Here is a 17948-nt window from a genome sequence, read left to right as displayed (position 1 = left end):
CGACGGCTTTGTCCTATAAGTCTATGACCTTGGTTCTGTGGACTTCTTCACGACGGTTGAGCTCATCCTGTAGCTTGGCAACTGTCTCAAGCAGACTAGCTCGCTCCTATGCCCCCTGCGAGTCTCACTCCTGGTACTTCCACAGAAGGGCCTAGTCCTGACGTCTCCTCTGCTCTAGCTGGGTCACGTACCTGTCCTGCTCTAGTAGGTGGATAGTCAAGATGCGAAGGCATCTATCCTCCTCGACAAGGATAACTCTGCCGGCTGCGAAACTCTACTCACTAGGGGTAAGGCTGAGGTCAAGGGCCTAGGGAAGTAGATAGAACTCTATCGTCTTCAGGTGCTCGTAGTGGTCCCTCATCACTCTACGAAGTGCCTTGTGTGAGATAGCTCATAGTCCCTCCTTGACTGTGTCCTTTATAGTCAACTCGGTGAAAGTTGGGACAGAAGGTAAGGTAGTGCTAGCTGGGAACTTGACTGAGGTGACAATCGGTCCTTCGATTCCTCCTTCCCGAGCTAGCTTCCCGGTGTAGGTGACCTTTACAAGCTTGTCAGGGACTCCTAACATGATGAGAACTCGACAGAGAGTCTGTGCAGAACCCCCGAGCTCACGTAGGTCGAAGGTAAGCTTGGCGTGGTCTAGATGTAGCGGTCCTAGAGGCGGCCAGTCGACGTTCATTGCCATCTACATGTTTTAAGGAACAGGTGTTAGCAGGTCAATAAATAGATAAGCCTTGCATAAAGGTAAATGCAGGGTCAGTATATAACCAAAAGAAGGGCTATTCACGTCCTCTTCTATCATCTATTTCTGAGGGTTTCGTCCTATGGTCAAGTATGGCTCTGATACCAACTGAAATGACCTGATTTCTGTAAAGGGAAATCCATAGAGTCGAAATGTAATAAGACCATTGTAGATCATATTACCCAAATTTTAGTCAAATATCACATCCATACAACGTAATTTCAGAGTACAAATAGTGCGGAATTACATAAATTATTATATCGCTGCATTGGCGGAATCAAAAGTAGCATTCATTCAGAACAACTTGAAGATAAGATCACCAAACTCGAGCGTAGGAACGAACCCCTCAACCGTCAAACTCCTCGGAGCTATACTCCTCAGCAGAACCTGTGTGCCAAAATTTATCAGTACGATTTGTACGGGCCACTCCCACCCTATGAGCATTGCTTTGTGGAAATTAGATGCAAGTTGGATATAATCAAAAGAAACCTATAAGGCTGGAGTTTCTTATGTATTAGCATATCAAGTATATATTAGTATAGTCAAGTTTTAACACCATTCCCACACCCATTCCACCCCATTCCCATCAGAGCTAGGTTTCGATCCTAGGATCGATATACCATCATCTCCACACCATCACCATACCATCGCTTAGTCGACAGGCCAACTCCCTCTCGGCACTATCTCAAGGCCCGTAGCCCCTGACTACGACTGACACTCTCTCACGGGGGAAGAAGAGAAGGACTCATCTCTCTATCTAGTTTAAGCGAAACCCAGGAAAGGTCCATAGCCGACAAGTCGGCTCATGTATCGATCGATCAACCATACACTCTGCAGAGGTTTTACATAACCACAAGATCTGCCTTCTTCGCTGACCATCGTCAACTAGGCTGATTCTGACCGCTTGCTAGCCTAGGATAATGCCACTCTAATATTTAGCCCTGGTACACCCCAAGTCTAGTCTGGGCGGCTAAAACCGTGAGTCATGAGCTAGGTCCACAAGGTCTCCATGAAGTCTCGGAAGGGTGTGGGGGAATCCTCCATGCCCCGTACCTCCTTACACTGTCCACTATCAACCTAGCAGTAGTGGCAATGTCCTACCAAGTAGTCTGACCATCCCGCACCATATAGGACGAGTGGTACGTAAGGCTTCCCGGTGAATCTGAGTACTAGTAAGTCCTTAGGAATGACCAAGCCAGAATGTCTTCATCAGGGTTTTCATTTATCGTGCCACCACAGCACCTCCATCCCGGGCTCCTCCCATCACAGGTTCACACTCAGGACCACCTCATATACCATTTACCCACCACAGGTATCCATTCCAGGGGTGCCTAGGTAGCACCCCACGGCAAGACTTGCCCCAGGCTCATCGTATACTCTAACTTGGTCGACATAACCCTCACCCTCCACACACCCAAGTCACACACACAGCACTCTACCCATAGTCCAGATAACACCAATTTCCACCATGCATTTAATGTAGTATAAGCGTAGTAGAAGTATAAGCAATGAAATATAGTAGTAAGCGTGTGTCTAGCCTAATAGCAGGGTATGCAGGGGTAAGGTTGCGCCAAGGTAAAGGCCATCAAGTAGGCATACTACCATGCAAGTCCTACCATAGTGTTAATATAAAAGTAAAGCAATAGCAGTTCTATATTAGCCATGCGTAATAGGTGCTATGAGATTGGGTGGGATGTGGCACCTTCAGTGTAGTTGTCTCTGTACTCCTCACGGTACTCACGATCCTCGTCCATCTGGTTCTCCTCCGAGTCTACATATGATTGAATTATAGTCGCATTAACGACATCTATAGAATAGCACAAAGAAGCAATAAAAATTCAAAAGAGCCAAATGCACTCAAACATGGGTTCATTGCGTAAAGTTCGATTTTAGATGAATTTTGGTCCTGGTTTCGTATTTTTCTGAGGTCGTATGAATTAGTTATAAATTTCCGAAGTTTAAATCATCTCTAAAAATGGGAAAAGGCTTATTAATTTAGGGCTGACACGTGTCACACTGTGACTGGTCCATGTGGCATGCTGACATCAGCGTGACATCAGCATCTCGGCTCCGAGCTGACAAGTGGGGTCCTGCTGACGTTATCTTGATGTCAGCATGACGTCATCAACGTCATCAGTTCCGACAGGTGGGACCGAGGCTCTTGGGTCACTCACATGTGGGTCTGGTCAAAGTCAACATCAAGTCAACGGGTGAGTCAACGGTCAACGGATCATATTCACTGACAGGTGGGGCTATAGTTGCTGTCGTCAGCAGCTGACGTCATCATGACGTCACCTCGGCTGTGTTTGTTACTGACAGGTGGGACCCGCGTGACGTCGTCATGATGTCAGCATGTCGTCACCTACTAACAAGTGGGTCCATAGTCTCTGTGTCGCTGACATGTGGGTCCGGTCAATCGATCAACGTTGACCGATCAACGGTCAACACAGACTGGGTCCAAACTGGGCCGGTTGGGCCTGGATACGGGCTGGGCTTTGGCCCACCACGTGGCGTGCTATGGTGCTGCCACGTCGTAGCCAAGGGCCTCCACTGGGCTTTGGTCCATAGGTCGGCCCACACCGCATGGCTCACGGTGGACTGGTGTTCACGGTCCATGGACCGTAGGCTGGGTCTTCTGTGGACCGAGTCTATCCTTCTTCCCTCTGGCCTGGTCCATGTGCACCGAGTGCAGGTGTGTGCGGCCGGTGAGGGGAATCCTCTGCTTCCTTCCCCGGCGTGTTCCCGCCGGTGGTGTGCTCACCGGTGAGCTCCCACAGCGGCGCTGGCGTCCAATTGAGGTGGGGAAAAGCTTCACCAGGCCTCGGCGTGTACGGTGGTGGGGTCAAGGTGGCGGCCAGGGCTTCATGGGGCTTCGGCCATGGTGGTCGGCGCCTCGACGTGACGGTGCTCGTCGGCGAAACATCTAGGGGCAGTTCCAGGGGTCCTGGTGCCCCGTTCTCTTTCAGACGGTTAGCGGAAGGCAGGATATAGCGTCGACGATGACCATAGGCCGTGGCAGAGTCTGCACGTGGTGATGGTGCACGGCAGAGCTCTGGCCGAGGTCCGGTGCTCGTGGCCAAGGCGCTGTGGCCGGCTAACGATGTCTCGATGTACGCGGCTATCCTCCAGACGTCACGGTTGTGCTCTGTGGCTGCGTCCTAGTCCAGCGAGGCGATCGGGTGCGCACAGGGTGGCCGCGCCATGACGGCGGCGTCGTGAGTGTGGCGAGCGCGTGCACTGCTACGGCGTCCATGGGCTAGGAGGTCTCAGCAAAGGACTCACCAAGTGGTGCTAGCGGCGTTCGGTGGTGGTGCGGTGGCGAGGCGCGTCGTTGGGGTAGGCGCTCAGGGCGGCGCCTAGGCTTCGGTGATTGACGTCTCCGAGCTCTCTGCCCGCCTCCCCTCTTCCGAATTTCCTTCTCGGCCCTCTTCTCTCGGTGCGGTGTGGGCAGTTGGGCCACCGAGTGGCGGCGTCGTGGGTTGAGGAATCCCTAGGGCGCTCTGGGCGTCGCTTTATAGCCCCGAGGTCCGAGCTTCACCCATGGCGGATGGGGCGAACGACTGGCGATGCACCGATTGCATCGGACGGCATCGCGGGTGTGGGTGGTTGGTGCAAAGGTTGCGTGGGCGCGGCGCCAAGGGGATAGGGCCAGGTGATTCGCGTGACCCCGGGCCCGCGCCTGTCGTTTTGGTCGAGACTCGGTCGGAGGAGGTGCCGGCGTGGGGAGGAAGAAGACACTGTGGCGGGAGTGGCTGATGCGTGGGGTCCGGGTGGCAGCGGCAGCTGGTGGGGCAGACGGGCGCGCGGGCGTGAGCGCGTGCTGGGCTGGCTTGCTGGGCCGGTCGCGCGAGTTGGGCCGGCCTACGCGCGAAGCAGGGCTGGCTTGCGGGCCGAGCAGGCCGAGCCGACTGCGAGGCTTTCCTCTTTTCTTTTCTTTTTCTGTTTTATTTTCCTTCTTCTTTATTTGAATTTAAATTTGATTTGGAGTTTGATTTCAAATCTGGTGTACCTCATCCATTGGATTATTAGATGTGAGGTCCACAACACTCTTATACATGTTAGGAACTTTATTTAGCTATTTTGTATAAAAAATAGGTGTAGTTTTGTTATTAAAAAATAGAACTAGTTTTCTCTTTAAGCATTTTTTCTTTGGTTTGATTTATAATTACTTTATGGTTTATTACTTTAAAAGAGTTGTTAAGCATTACATAAAGCAAATGGAAATCCAAATCACCATTTGAATTAACAATGTATGCTACATTTTATTTGTTAGGATAGAAATAAACATAATTAACAAATGACATGCCATGCTCATGAAATTGTCTAGTTGGGTTACATCTAATGCAACACCTAGGGTTGGCTCCTACAGATGTTACTCAACATTACATAGGGTAACAACAAAAATTTTGCAGTTATGATTTTTGGTGTGTGGATTTTTGGGTTGTTACAGGAAGAACCAAATCACAGGACGATCCAGCAAGTCAATCTCAACTTTAGCTGGAACATCATCTGCAATAACATAACAGTGACCACGGAAATGAAATAAAGATAACTGCAGCAAGGACTCTCAAATTTTATCTATTGCAGAAAACATTGGTAGCATTCAGATAAATAGAAAACAAAGGACTCACATATGGACCTATTGTGAAATGTCTATTAGAAAGCACCTCTACAAAAAACAGTAGTAAAAATCATATATGATGAAAAGAAAATTTTGTGATGTGATGGGCAAGAAAATTTCTATATTTGCACAAACAACGAATATCTTATAAAAACTGTTGCAACAGTTACTTCTTTGTACATAATAATGAGTAGGGGCATTGGATTCATGTTAGACCTGTCTGCATGACACTTTTTAGCAAAGAAAGAATAAATCAATCAATCAATCCGAAGGAGGAGACGAACTATCTCTGCTTATTGTGTACATTTCAGATGGGAGTTTATATTGTGCGAGCAAATAATATCTTATAATAAGAACCAAAATTACAGAAGCAAAAATGCTATTCCAGTGAAATTTGCCTTTTAATCTCTATTCCAGTTTGTGCTCCTCTACTTAATTAAGATCTTAGAAGCTATATTTTCACTTTGTACTGCAGTTGAATCAGCATGCAAAAAAAAATTGCAAGCACTACAAAAGGTATCACGGTGAGCCTAAAACAACCATTGATGTATTGTATATGCTAACCTCTTTGAATGAATGAGATGCCACCTAATTAGGAACGCTGGGAGGAAACCTACAAACTCTGCATCATATGAACCTTAGTTTGGCAGGGAGGGACCCAACTTCTCTGAGAATCTTCGAACCATTTTCTGATTTCGTTTGGTCATTGCAAGCTTGATACCAAATGAGTTTTGTCATGAGAGCCCATGTTGGAAATCTGCCAAGACAATAAGGAATTTTAGCGCCAACTACATCAAGGGAAAGTTAAGGATTGAAATCTTGCTGGAAATGAAATAAGAAAGTGATTGAAAAAAATCAGCACAATTTATTAGCGAAAACATCTGAAAACTATGCCCCATACATCATTTTGCATACACCATTGCTGACCGTAATAGCTCATCAAAAAAATTAGAAAGTAGGAAATGAATCATTAACTTGGTTAATATGGTAAAACCCTGGTGCATAAGTACTAATGGTGAATAATAAAAATAGAGGTATAAAACAGTATGATGAATCATCAAGGCATGGACAAATTGTATCGTACCAAATGCTCTTTGTACATCTGTAGCTAGCTAGCTGTATAACACGTGGGTCTCCATAGAAAAATGAACACTATATATAGAGAACCCTACTGACATGCTTTTCTACAAAACAAATGAAAAATATAAGTAATTGCATGAGGCACATCTAGATCTCAGTAGAATTTAAAAAGAACACTGGGTTGTCATCTCTGATAGTGATTGATAAGAATTAAGAAGCAAACCAGTATCCATGGAATTAACATGAAACCAGATACTTTCCGGATCTAATGGCGCATGAATAAGTAATTTTAATCTTTTTTGAACAACTAATTATAAACCTCAGTTATATGCCCTATATATTGTTACTCAGCTTTAAACTTGCTAGGTAAAAAGAAACGATTAGTTGCAGTGAGAAGACACCGCAAATATTTAACTGCAGGAATAATGAAAGGCAGGCCGAATTCTAGTGAATTAGGAATTAGATTGGCTGGCGGATAGAACACAAGGCCTGGGCTAGGGGCCACAAGAGATAAGTGGTGAATGTGGTAAGGGAGGCTGCGAACAGGTACATGATCTGTATGGAGTCTCTATCAGACACCATCATCAAAGAAATCCATTGCATCCATCAGCAGTTCAGAACTATCAATAACAGGTGTATCCAATCGTCCATGTCCACTGAACAACTGAAACGACTAAATAATAATAGATGGTCAGTCAGGGAAACGACAACACACCACTGGAAAACTGGACTTTGCCGAGTGCCTGAGACTTTGCCGAGTGTTTTTTATCGGTGCACTCGGCAAAGCAATATTTTGTCGAGTGCCGCACTCGGTAAAGGTGGCTTTGCCGAGTGCCAGGCACTCGGTAAAGCCTGGCTCTCGACAAAACTGGGCTTTGCCGAGTGCCGCGGCACTCGGCAAAAGGTGGCCAGCCTGTGACGGCGGCCACCTGCCGTCAGATTTTGCCGAGTGCCTAACGGCTGGCACTCGGCAAATTTTTTTTTATTTTTAAAAACTTATTTTGCTGAGTGCCAGCCCCAGGCACTCGGCAATTTTTTTTTATTTTTTAAAAACATATTTTGCCGAGTGCCAACCCATGGCACTCGGCAATTTTTTTTATTTTTTAAAAAATATTTTGCCGAGTGCCAGAGATAGACACTCAGCAATTTTTTTTATTTTTTAAAACTTATTTTGCCGAGAGCCAGACCCAGGCACTCGGCAAATTTTTTTTATTTTTTAAAAACATATTTTGCCGAGTGTAAGCCTTGGGCACTCGGTAAATTTTTTTTTAATTTTTTAAAACTTATTTTGCCGAGTGCCAGCGTCAGGCACTCGGCAATTTTTTTTTTTTTGAAAATCATATTTGGCCGAGTGCCTCCTGGGCCGGCACTCGGCAAAGCCCACTTTGCCGAGTGCCCCCCATGGCAGTCGGCAAAATATTTTTTTTTATTTTGGGCCTAAATTTTTTTCTGGGGCCTTGTGACAGTATTTCAAACTCTATTTTAAAATTTGGTGCAATTTTGACTTTTTTATATATTTCATTAGTTTATTTCGTTTCATCGAATTTTTCGGAATATTTCAAATTTGAACTGCAGGTACATGGAATAATGGACTTTGGTCATCCAAAAATTGATACTCATGATATTTAGGGTATGTTTAGGCCGTATCTAGGAACTCACATGAAATCTCGGGCATCTCGTTGACGTAACATGTCGAGGTACTTGCCGGAAATGTGATTTTAAATTATATAAAATGCAAACGAAGTCCGAAAATCACGGAACTTGTCGAGGCGTCGTGTTATCGCATGTGGAGGCTGTGGTAAAAAATTGAGAAGGTTTCGAGCAAGTTGTGACGTCGGATGCCAAAAACCCAGACATCGATTTTTTTTTATTTTGCCGAGTGCCCGGATAAAAAACACTCGGCAAAGACCCTTTGCTGAGAAAAATTTTGCCGAGCGGACTTTGCCAAAGCCTTTGCCGAGTGCAAAGGGCTCTTTGCCGAGTGTAAAAACACTCGGCAAAGCCGCAGCCTCCGGTAGTGACAAGAAGGGAACTAAAATTTTAAAAACTTTTTTGGATGTTATCTTTCTCATGCTGAGATATGCAGTTAATAAATTCTGCTCTATCATCTCAAATAGGCAGGTGCATGCAACTCTGAACTGAAAATCAAATGCATATCTTTTATCATTAAAAATTAGACACATATTTTTTCTCGATATTCACAAAAATATAGTGTATCTCCTTATCCATTTAATTTGTAGGTCAAGTGAGAAAACGCTGGTAGTAAAGACTGAGAATATAGATTGCAGATAATTCCAAATCTAAAAAAAACTGAAGGCAGAGACTGTCGGATACAAAGAAGGGGCAGGATATGGTACCTGTTAGTTGTGTACTTGTGTAGATGGGAGCATTTGTGTGGAGGTACGGTGCTTGTCAGCAGTGGAACAGAGCTAGTCCTACACCAACAGTGATCAAGCGAAGTAACATAACATCTAGTGGTACATTTTTTTTTCAAAAGAAAAACAAAAATAGTAAATAGATTTTCAAGAATTATTTGCTCAGAGGAGTAGCTTTCTTTGTTTAAGGGTGTGTTTGGTTGAGCTGTGGCTGTAGAAAAAAGTTGTTGTGGGTTGTGAGCTGTGGGAAAGCTACTGTGGGCTGTAAGCTGTTTGGTTAAACAAGTATAAAATATACCTTCTATCTTTATCTCTCTTTAAACAACTATGGAAGAGTTTTTTATTCCACCAATTTCGAAAAGCAGAAAGCCAAAAGCTAAAAGTAAGATCAAATTAGCTTTAAAAAATGTACTACAGAAAAGCAGCTGCTTCTGAAAAAGCAGCCTCTAAAAGTAGCCCCTTTGGTTGGGCTTTTGGCTTTCAGGACCAAAAGCCAAAGCCAAAAGCCCAACCAAACGAACCCTTAAGTCTGCTTGTCCCCTGGAAGTTTGCTCTGTCTTTTGTTTTGTTAGTTCAGTTCAGTAGCTTAGTAGTGCCTGGCCTTTGCGCCATGGTAGTTTGGAGTTTGATCTCCAAAGAAACCTTTTTGTAATTACCGTTTTTTCCTTTTCTTCGTATAATAAAAATCCGGCAAAGCTTTTGCCGCCTTTCTAAAAAAGAATTATTTTCTCATGTTTAAATACCATTGAACATATACCTGCTATCTTTGACATGTAAACGCCCCTCCTCTCTTGCTTTGACATGTAATCCTGTGTGTACTGGAGGGCTTCGCCCCTTCCACCCACCGGCATTGCCGGAATCAGTGGAATGAAATCAGTTGGGGATCGGCTTTGATCCACTGTCGTTGACCTCAAAAAAAAAAACATATACCTGTTCAATTGGACTTGCATTGTCTTCTCGGACTTGTGAAACATGAACCTAATACAAAAAAGAAAGCTAATATCAACAGGTTGATGTAAGGTGAAGAAAAAGAGCATTAAGAATCTGATGAACCAACGCTTGTTTCCTTTTGTGAACCTAAAAACCAAGATGCTTTCCCTCCTGTATATATAGCGCATGAAGCACAAAAGGGAATGTACATGAGCTATCCGCAAGTGTAAAATATGTGCTGAATTTAGTGATAAATAACTGGAAATGTGAGCACACAAATTCGCACCTTGAGCCCTAGCAGCCTCATTGGGGATTGCTGGTCGAGCACACCAGCCTGACGAATCATGACCACACAAATGGCTAGAGTTAGGATGTCCAGTTAAATTTTGGGAAAGAAGTGAGGGCACGGAAAAGGTTTCAATCCTTTGGTCTACAATTTGAGAGAGAGGAAAGAGAGAGAAGGGGTTGCTTGTATTGTACCTAGACCTGCCACAGCCCACAGGTCGTATCTCAGAGGCTCCACCATTTGAGAGACCAAGGCATGGCTGAGCAGGCTGCAATGGCGCACCTCGTAGGCATCGTCCTCCCACAGGTTGTACCACGCAAGCGCGCAGTACCTTGTGGTGATGATGGCGCTGGCGTAGTTGATGATCGAGGGGTCGTCGCACACCTCAGTTTTAACGCATCATCAGTGGGGAGGCCGCCACAGCGGGGTCATCCGTAGGAGGGACGATGAGAGCCTCTGCACAGGGAGATAGACAGAGAGAGAGAGGATGAGAGCGTGTGGAATTTATATACAGCTCATCCGAGCTAGGGTCGTCGTCGTCGTTTCGTCTCGTCTGTAGGAGAGGAGTAGTAGTAAAATCACTGTGAGACAGCTGTTACGTGTTGAAGAACATGGCCAATGGACGATGGTGTTTCCGGCGCACGGCGAGTAGAGCACCAGAGGGTTCCAACAGAGCGACGAAGCGGAGGGCCGGGATGTGGTTGAGCGGGGCGCGCGCAACGGCGCCGGAGCCGGAGCGGAGGAGGCGACGACGGAGAGGGCGAGAATGGAGAGCTGTCCTCGAGAGGTCCGCCAGGCTGATTTGTTTGCACAAGATTGTGGCACTTTTTTTTTTGGGCGTGGGCCAGGCGGTCATCGGTCGAGGAATCAGTCAAAATGGAACCCACAGATCGGTGAGGTCCATCACAAGCGAGCCAACCAGAGGAAGCTATGATGGGCGAGGCGGGCATTAGTTGTTGGGGGCACACCTCGAGCACGCTCAGAATCCACGCCGGCATCCAATCAGTGCTATTTCATTACGCGTGCGTTGAGGAACAATCCACGAGGAGTGATATATGCAGCACCTCTTCACTCAAATTTTTAGTTTCGTTTTTGGTATGAAATGGGTTGATTCATCACCTTTCACCCATGACAAGCTGATAGTATTAACATAGCGAGATTATCAGTTTTGGGGCAGTGTTTGTTATTCTTTGTAGCTAGTGTTTCAGAAAAAAAAAATATTTTGCCTTCGGAATACAAAGGGCAAAATGGGAAATGATTGAAAAGAGGATCACGAAAGTAAAAGATTTGAAGGTTTCCTCTCGATCTTCCCGGCTTCTTCAACGTCATGTCAAATTAAGCAGCAACGTATAATTTCCGCTTTCTACCCTTTGTTACCATGTGCACAGTTGTGCGCTCCTTCCTCTAGGACAAATGGCACAATGTTCAATATTCCACGGTATGCTTTCCAAAGTTTCATATAATAGCACGTTCCACCTTCTCTTTTCTATTTCACATCACCTTTCACTTGATATCCGAACCCACCAAGAGCTTTGCGTGTCCAACATCAGCCTGATCGCTGGGGCTGGCTGGGCTGGCCAGCCCCCTTACATGAGTAATGTTCATCTGAACCAGCCAGCAGTACTTCTCTCTCACATAAACGAACCAGCAACGATACGAACCAGCCAACCGAACCCACCAAGGCTGCATATTGCTTACATAAAAGCTAAGCTCCCCCCCCCCCCCCCCCCCCCCCCTCTCCCTCTCTCTCTCTCTCCTCCTTCTTTACATCTGCAAAAATATTGACTTTTTCTTTTCCTAATACATTTCATTTCTTCTCGTTTCATGTGCACTACACCCTTTTTACTCCTCCTTAATTAATCCTCGTGCCAGAGCCAGAAGAACAACTAATATGCGGCAAAGGGAGCGGGTGGTTGAAAAACGGTGTTGATCAACCAATGTCCTTTTTACCTATATCTATGTGAAATTATTTTTGTGCAATGACTTATTGGAGTACTACTACAGTCTACGGATCGGTTTTGACCAGTTAGGGCTAAAGATTAGTCCAAATTAGGTGGGGTAGGTTAGTTAGTTGGTTATCAACTAGTCGTAGGTCTGGATAACAAATTAGCTCATCTATTAGATCATATTTGGATGCACTCAGACTAAAAGTTAGCTGGTTCTTAAACAATTAGCCGTATGCATCTAAACAAGCTCGTAGTATTCAAGTTAAATTAAAATGCTAGAAAAACCAAGCTTTTATTGTAGTATTATTTAGATAAAAACCGTGCCACAGAACGTCACGTTATAGTACTTTTAGATAAATGAAAGTTGCTTCACCAATTGTTGTTTGCGTGTGATTTCTCAAATACATAATTGTTTTTCAGCTACAAGCATACCCCATACATCGTTGTAGGAATTACAGACGATTTGTAATCAAATTAGACTATATATAATTACTTACATGAAAGAATACCTATTATAAATCAATATTAGTGGATAGCATGGTATGCTGATGTGGAGAACTACATGCTTATTAGTGGATGATGTGTCTCGCCAATATCGATATAATAATTGCATGTGCTGATGGGCTGTAATTACATGCGACAGAGGATTGCTAATGTGGGCAGCTTGCATGTTGAGAGGGGATGTTAGTAGCGTTTAGTATTATATAAGATTATAGATATAGATATCGTGGAGCTAGGTAAGACCATTCTAAGTGGTTTCATAGGGGTGATTTCCAAGGCAGTAACTTCATCATCTAAATGGGGTTTTGTTACCCCATTCTAGATTGCAAGTGTGATTTTGCTCCTACTTTTTAAACTTTGTGATTTTATCCTAAGCACATCCATTTACCCTTATTTTCTAACACCATTAAATTAAGTGGATTAAATGACATAAAAAATCGAAAACAATTTGCTCAATGAAAACAAAAGACACCCACGCAAGAAGACAAGAAATCCCTCGCGTTATCATTTCATCCTGGCTTCGCGCAATCGCCCGTTCTCTTCTCGATCGGTCACGAAAACACGCGGCGGGTTAGGGTTAGCACCGCCGAGCAATCAGCGGCCGAGTGGCGCACGAGAGGCGGCGGCGGATAGAGGCGCGCCGGCTGTCCCCAGCATGTGCTCGGGCGACCCCGACGAGCTCGCGGCGGCACGCGGGTGGACCCTGGCGTGCGTGCGGCTGTGCTCGGCGGGTTCACGGCGACACGACGGCGGTGCGCGGGCGTACCCTGGCGTGCACGCGGCTGTCAAATACAGTAGCATAGCAAACGAAGACTCACAATATCAAATACACGATTTGGGTCCGAATCAAAATGGCCAATCAATGACCGCCACAAAATAAACAATTTGTTATTACACAGTACCGGGAAAAAAGCTAAAAATATAGCACAGAGGGAATTAAGGCCTACAGACAACCTTTATAATGCTGATCGTAACCGAAGAAGAATTCTAGCAAGCCAGATCTGAACCAACTTGATAAAGAGACTGGAAACTTATGAGTATTTATTGTTGCCTAATCAATTGTACATGTCCTAATATAGACATGTATAAATAAAAAGGCTAGATGACTTACCAAAAGACTAGCAGAGTCGATGGTCTCATGAATGGACCCACTGGTTAGGTTTTCTGTAGTATGATGCGAAGCAACTGTTAGAGCAAGTGGAGGTGTTGGAGCATGATATCATAAGCTAATGTGAAGCGAACGAACCGATAAATGGGAAGGCAAAAATTGGTAGAAGCTACATATGTTTACCTTGTTCTACAAATGTAATGAGGGGTGGATCTATGGGAAAAAAAGGCAAGTAAACTGCACATAATAAATAGATCAGGTGCAACACTAACCTAACTAAATTAGTTGAGTTTGGGACACTGTGGAGAGCGCTATAGAAATAGGATTTACAACTGCATTGTGCAGGAGCAAGCTGACAACCCGGAAAAAGGAAAAGATTATGCAATAGCAGACAACAATACAATTGACTAAAAGTAAAGTCACTTTTAGAAGAGCATAGCTGCCCATAAAAGCAATGTTCATAGTAGCAATTGACATTGTGCATTTGTGTAACAACACAATATCCATATTTTCACTTTCAACGAGGAGAACAATAATTAGCATACCTTTAGCCTCATCGTACACCTGCAAGCAGAACTGTACATAGCATAAATAGCAAATCATCAATAGGATAATAGCCATGTCCTGTTCTAAGTGATCAGGCATGCTGATTTCAATAGAGAGAGATATGTAAAAATAATTTGGAAATCAGCGTATCCACCTTGTAAGCTACTCTCTCCATTGCAAATTATAAGACGTTTTGGCTTTTTAGATACATAGATAGTAGATACATGACAAAAGTAATTTATGTAGAAAAGACAAAATGTCTGCATGTTTGTAACTCAAATATTAGTTAAGCTAAAGCGAAATAATTAACATGACGCTGACCACATCACAAGCAGCCTAGGTTGCAATGCAGTGCTTTATAACAGGAACAACTTTTCCTTTAGTGATAAAGAATTGAAGTTCTAAAAAAATAGTGCTAAAGAACTCGATAAATAAGCTGTGAAATTTGGCAGGGCATTCTTCTAATTTGGGGTAGCCTTCATAACCTTTGCATGTACAGACGCATTTTCTGGAGCCTGCTCAGCCACCTAAGTGTGTGCGGTTTTAGTTTCCCTCTCACATAGATGATACACACACATAGATAAATAAATAGATAAATGTGTGTGCGGTTTTAGTTTCCCTCTCACAGAGAGAACTACTCAAATATTTTAGAACAGGGGGGTAATATGTCTGCCAACGAGCTGAGCTCAAGCCAGTTTGTGTACCACGGATCACATGATCCACCATAGCGGTCAAGCAGGGTTCGACGGAAAGTGCATTAAGATCTTCGTTCTTTGTGCAAACAATACTAATCATCAGGCCGGTGGATTAGAATAGCCTCCATGAAAAATAAATCAATCATCTAGATGTATTCAAAACCAAAATCTAACAGGATTGAACTCGAATCCCCCAAAACCAAAGAGGAAAATGGACAGAGGTGGGAAGAGGACGAGGGGAGGGAGAGGAATGGAGCCTCACCAGCAAGTATCGGGAGTGGACGAGCGGAAAAGATAAGCGAAAGAGGACGAACAGGGAGAGCAGCGGCGGTGGGTACTGGAGATGGCGTGGAAGCAGTAACCCTAGCGCTCCCACGCGTGTCGCTGTCCACGACTGAGGCGGACGGAGGGGCCCAGAAGGCGACGGATCTGGCCAACCAGGCGACAGATCCGGCCACCCAGCAGACGGATCCGGCCAAGGACAGGGATTCACCAGAGCGACATCCATCTGCACCGCTGCGACGACACGCCAGGGGAGTGTGGGTGCTCGCCCTGCACCCGCGCCCAACGCCGGGTCCTACCCACGCGGGTGCGCCGCGCTCGCACCGCACCAGTGGCCACCGGCAGCCGCCGGGTCCCGCCTATGTTGGTGCGGCTGCCTCTCTCCGGGCATTCCGCTCTGGGCCTCGACAGCTTCCCGTCGCTCTGGGTAGGCCCCTCTCCGAGCCTCCGCTCGCTGCATGGGGCTGGATCTACCGCCGGTCACCAGCTAGCACCTGTGCACTGCCTCGGCCGGGGCTCCACGCTGCCGTAGTGGAGGCAAGGAGGAGGGCAGGGGAGGTGAGGAGGAGGCCGGATCTGCGCGGGGAAGGCGAGGAGGGCGGGGGAGGTGAGGAGGAGGACGGATCTACCGATGGCCACCAGCCAGCACCCGTGCGCTACCTCGGTCGGGGCTCTGCGCCGCCATAGTGGAGACCAGGAGGAGGGCGAGGGAGGTGAGGAGGAGGCCGGATCTACGCGGGGAAGGCAAGGAGGAGGGCGGCGGAGGTGAGGAGGAGGTTGGATCTATGCGGGGAAGGCGAGGAGGAGGGCGGCTGTAACACCTCTGGTGTTTGGACCTAGCACTAAAACTTGACATGTCATCATATGCATTGCAAAGCATTCATAAAGTAGAAAATTTTGAATGCATTCACTAAATAAGCTTTATTTCATAAGTTGTTATTTTATGTGATGTGATTCAAAACTCTAAATAAAGATCATGACCACAAGGGTCAAATTTCATGTGATCATGTGAGACCATGTGTCAATTGACTCAAATAACCCTAATGGGCCATGTTACTGGTCAAAAATCAAAGTTAAGTAAAAAGGTAAATAAATCAAATTTGAATTCAAATTCAAACCATAAAAGTCCTTTTTGCCCCTTTTGTCTAATTCAAAATCCATTTGAAATTTGGGGGTGTGACAAAAAGCAAAGTTGAAGCTTATTTTATAAGGATCAACTTTGGTATTCAAAGTTTTTAAAGTTTACATATAAAATTTGGAGTAATTTTGAAATGATTCAAATGCACCCCAAATTCAAATTTCAAAATGGAGACAGAATTTGAAAATGTTCATTTAAGCAAAGTTGTAGAACTTTTGATTTTGAACAATTTTTATTTTTGGAGATTTTTGAGTTGTTATACAAATTTGTGAGTAATTTGCAAAATGGACTCAGTGGCAATTCTATAAATATTTCAAAATTTTCGTTCACAGCAGAGCGCCACCGCCTGCTCACCACCGAGCTGTCACCGCTGATCGTCTTCACCGCTTCCTCGCACGGCGACACGTCCTTGTCTCCATGGCGACTTCGGTCGGGAGCTGGCGAAGCTGGACGCGCCCTTCTCCTTCTATAAATAGGAGCACCGCCGCCGTCGTCCTTCTTTTCCTCCCATCGGTTCGCCGCCGGTGACTCTGCTGCGCTCGCGAAATTCATCCTCACCGTAGCACCTCATGCCAATTGCGCTTACCAGTACATCCGCCTCGCCCTGCCGCTCCTTCCAGGTCCACTCGCCTCGCCTCTAGCAGTCCAGCGCCACCGCACGACGCCTTCTTCCTCGAAGCCGGCCGAAGCACCTCCACCATCGACCTCACCGTGGCCAGGACGCTCCAGCCCGTCTCCGCCTTCACCAAGCACACCGTCGTGTTCACGGTGAGCTCCTGAGCATGATGCTCCCCCCGTCTTACTCTCTACCGCGTTGTAGCCGACGTTGTACCATGCACCGCCGTGCCCGCGCCACCGTGGCCGCCATGACTGACATAGAGCTTCCTCCGGTGTATCTAAAACTGTTCTAAGGGTCGGGTTAGGTTCACGGGACGTTGTAGATCATGTTGGTGCTATCCGTCTTGCCGGAGACTCGCCGTCGGCGCGTTTTGGCCGACCGGTGATGGCAGCGCCACCGTATCCTCTGTTTGTGTCGCTGACGAACGGGCCCAGGCTGTCAGTGAGAGAAGGGAGAGAACAGTGAGTTTTGATATTTTCTAGATTTTGAATAGTGCTGTAACTTTGAAAATTTATAGGAAAATAATTGCAGCTCTAAAATTCTAAAAATTTATGTGTAGCTTCTATACATGTTCTGTTATGGTTTGAAAATATGAAACTTGAAATTTGAATAAATTTTTAATGTTCAAAAATTCAGTCAATTAATTGATAAATGCAATTTCCATAATTTTTGTAGGCCACTGTATAACTCTAAAAATTATGAAATTTATTTTGGTACACTAATTTGTCATAAGGAAGCTTGCATAAAATTTTGAGCTTAATTGAACAAAGTTGATTTTATACCTAATTTAGGCTTAATTATTTACTTAGTTAATGCTTAATCATTTAGGTTTTGTTTGACTTTGGAATTGATTGTTGACCTTGGGTCAGTAACATATGATGATTCTTGGCACATTAATTAGTTATTTGAGCTCATACCTAACTTATAATTAGTAAATCTTAATGACATTTCATGTGATAACAAAGGTCATTAGTAAGTTAACTTGTCGAAACCCTAAATGTTAGTGTCAATTGGTTTTGTTGGCTTGCAACTATACCGTGAAAGAAAGTTGTATTCAAGGTGTTATTACATTTCATGCA

Source organism: Miscanthus floridulus, chromosome 19 (genome assembly GCF_019320115.1).
Source record: "Miscanthus floridulus cultivar M001 chromosome 19, ASM1932011v1, whole genome shotgun sequence".
Lineage (NCBI taxonomy): Eukaryota > Viridiplantae > Streptophyta > Magnoliopsida > Poales > Poaceae > Miscanthus > Miscanthus floridulus.
The sequence above is the reverse complement of the archived record's forward strand: the minus strand, read 5'-3'. Positions refer to the sequence as shown.